This window comes from Hakea prostrata, chromosome 10 (genome assembly GCF_041222555.1).
Source record: "Hakea prostrata isolate BN-2017 chromosome 10, UWA_Hpros_2, whole genome shotgun sequence".
Lineage (NCBI taxonomy): Eukaryota > Viridiplantae > Streptophyta > Magnoliopsida > Proteales > Proteaceae > Hakea > Hakea prostrata.
Genome location: NC_142609.1, coordinates 50,551,644 through 50,555,479, shown reverse-complemented (window position 1 = coordinate 50,555,479; position 3,836 = coordinate 50,551,644).

Sequence of the window (3,836 nt, the reverse complement as noted above, 5' to 3'; positions counted from 1 at the left end):
TCCATAAGGGATAAGTTCGACTGAACTCAATGAGATCATCAACAACATATATCCACATATTCAACTCATGATCAATAGGTAAAGTGCATGTGCAAATGCAAGAATGCTCCTAAGATTCTAACCATGTCAGTCCCTAACTAGGTAGACATGCATTAAGGTATCGCCACTACCTTCTCTAGGTAGTCTCACACAGATCCCAAGGGTTCAAACTGAACTAGGTGTCATGACCGAAGTATAGAGGTATTAGCCCACTCATCAACCATAACTGGGGTTTAGAGCCATACTCTCTCACCACGATCATTGATATTAGAACTGAACGTGTTAGGGAAATAACCAGCCCATGCAAAGTCATCTACTTAATCATATCATTTTAGGTTCAAATATCTTTCCAACGGCTCTGACCAACTAGGTCAGATATCCTTGCATAACTAGGGAATGATGTATCATATGACTACAACCAACTCAGACTATACACTCATAACCATATTGATCATCCACATATGATGGAACGGATGCTCTTGTGTCCTCTCACGAGTTTTAACTGATCTTGAGCTCCCACGAGCCCTACCCTACCATATGCAACCCTACCAAGGAATGGCCGATGGTACAATTGTGTCCCCTTATGGGTTTCTATCCGTCTTTGGCGCCCACTTACCTAATAACGTTGTCACGGGTCACTCGACCTTAATTCTCATGCCAATAAGGTAACGACATGATGAGCATTTACCTAATCAATACAATTAAACACCTAGAAGATGCAACATAGTCTACATGATCATTCTAGGGTTTTGAGAGCAATGGTCCCAGGATATAATTCATAAAGGCATGTGTTAATCCAACGCCAACTCATAGCATCATTATAATTTACTAATAAACCAATAAAGAAATAAACATGATTTCACATATTCCATAATTTACCCATTCGCATACACTTAAGAGAAACATGTTAAGATAGTAACACATGCATTATGGATATTGTTTGGGAAATCATGCTTCAAATACATCCACACATGGAGTTGAATCCCTCACCTAATAAATGAACCAAAGCTTCTCAAAGAATGCCAAAAGATAGCCAAACATGTCTCAAAGCACCCTAGATAAATCATGTTCTAGTTAGGTTTACATTAGAGAAAACATAAGCCAAGACATAGGTCCAACACCCATAGAGCAGGGGGTGGTTGCCTGGGGTGACCCTCAATCAACCCCACCTTTTTGGTTCTATTCCAAAAGGGGGGTGGTTGTTGGGTGGTTTCCCGGAGCAACCCCTTGAGCAACCCACCCGGGGTGTGCGAACATCATCCCAGTGAAAACTTCGTCAAGTTGGCCCCCTTGCTTCCGATGAGTTCCAAACCTTCCCTTAACCATGACTTAATACCACAAGCAACCTAAAATCACATATTAACAAAGAACCCTCAAGTCACAAACTATGTATTCTCAGAGATCTTCCCATGAAGGAAAATTTAGCAACTTAGAGTGATTGGAGAATCAGTTCTATCGCTAAATCCAATCAAGGATTGGGTGCCCTTGATCAAATTGACCCCTCAACAAAGGTCTCCTTCATTCAAGACACCACGAGAAAAGAACTCAAAGCTTGAAAGATAATATGAACTTCAAACTTGCAGAACAAATCTCAGATCTCGATTTGTAATGAATACACAACTTCCTTATTATTCGAAATGAGCTATTTGACACGCATTGGAGCTCTCTGATGCTAAACAATAGAATAATATGTTTTAGGGTATAAACACCTTTAAATAGGAATTTAAAATTTGAGAATTTGTCCTTGCTTACTCATGGGCTTAAGGTGTGGTCACCTAGGGTGGTTGCTCAAGACAATCCCACTAAATCGACGATGACCACCCCTGAATTCCCATAGAGGAGGGGTCTTTTAGGCTGGATTGTCTGTGATGCTTACACACCACCAAATACACCCTAAAAGAAGCTCTTGCGTGGAATTGGGGACCTTCCAACTTCGCCTTGCGTGAGCTCTTAATCCACCTTCCTAGCCCAATCAAGTTCATGTTAGATCTTCTTCCAAAATTCAGCAAAATGTCAAATCCTTCATCAACACCATCCATATCCACGAATTTTAGTTCTAATCCAATGGTTTCTATCTCGATGGCCCATAATTGCCTTCTACTAGCATTCTGGGATCTCAGGCTATAAGCAAGGCTTCGGGTTAGGATTCTAGGGGATTTCATATCCTCCCCCCCCCCTCAAAAGAAATTATGTCATTGAAATTTGAAGTATACTTGGGTTTGCAAAGAGGTAAAGGTACTTCGCTCTCATTTTATCTTCCTTCTCCCAAGATGCCTCCTTGGGGGTGTGATTTTTTACTCAGATAATAACAAAAAATATGGTCCGGTTCCACAACTGATTATCGTTGCAATCCAATATCTCAGCTAGTTCTTCATAGATGTGATCCACACCTAAACCTTCGGGCTCTTGTGATAGGAGGTATTCTGGATTCTCCACACATTGTCGCAACATAAATACATATAACTCATCATGCACACTAACCAATGATGATGGTAAGACTAATCAATATGCAATTGAACCAATATTGTCAATGATCTCATATGGTCCAATCTATCTTAGGCTAATTTTCCCTTTTATATTGAATCTCATCACCCCTTTCATGGAGGTTACCTTCAGGATAGCTCTTTTGCTAACTTGGAAGTCAAGATCAGTCTTTCTTTTATTTGCATAAGACTTCTGCCTAGACTACGCTGTCTCGATCATTTTTCTCATCATGTCAACCATCGCACTTGTGACTTCAATCAATTCTAGACCCAAAATTCCGTCGCTCGCCAGTTTCATTCCAATATAGGGGAGTCCTACTAGTTTGCTTGTATGACTAAAAACAACACTTTTCTTCTTGATAAAGACAAGGGGAAGAATACCAGTCAGACATCCAAATAGAACCAAGATCCCTATTAGATGGTAAGTACTAACAGTGATCAAAAACATTTTAGAGAAAATATCAATTATAATTCAATGTTAATTAGTTTGTAAATTTTTAAAATTTTTTTTACCTTTTTTTGTCACAAGAGAGCCTATTGAAAAGAACTATTTAAAGCCTCAAACTTAAATTACGAAGCCAGGCTAGAGCAATTCTTGACAAGAAATCTGCCACAACGTACGATTCACTTGGGAACAAAAGAGAAACTACAAGTATGGTCTACTTCAGACGATGTCCATGGAACCAGAACAGGACTCTGGGTATTGTTGATCAGCTCTCGTACTAGGGAAAGGTCCTCTCAATCCTCTAACGCCCACACTGGATATGGACCGAACTGTCTCACGACGTTCTGAACCCAGCTCACGTACCGCTTTAATGGGCGAACAGCCCAACCCTTGGAGCATACTACAGCCCTAGGTGGCGAAGAGCCGACATCAACCCGTTGATGTCTTGGTGTTGTTGATCTAGAGCCATCAGAATAGTCTGATAAAAGATTACCTCTAAATCAATATGAATACAGTACCCAAGGAAGCAGTGATGCTTTTATCTTTTTTATATTTTGGAAACAACAATCTTATTCAAAGCGGGCAGGCAATGGGGGTGAACATAATTTCACCACCAACTCAATAGAAATCGACTATTCTTTCAAAGCCCGAAACCGAAAAGACCTTCCTGGCTAAGAGATCTGCAATTACATTAGACTTGCGATACATTGCATGAAATTGTCCATTAAATAATGAATATCTTGGATCAAGGACTCCACTCCTATTGAGAGTTAAATCTCACCTTCAAGATACTTGATTATCTTTTTACTGTCTGATTCAATTAGAATTGACTCATCCACGTGCAACGCCTCCAATAACCTTGTTCTAAA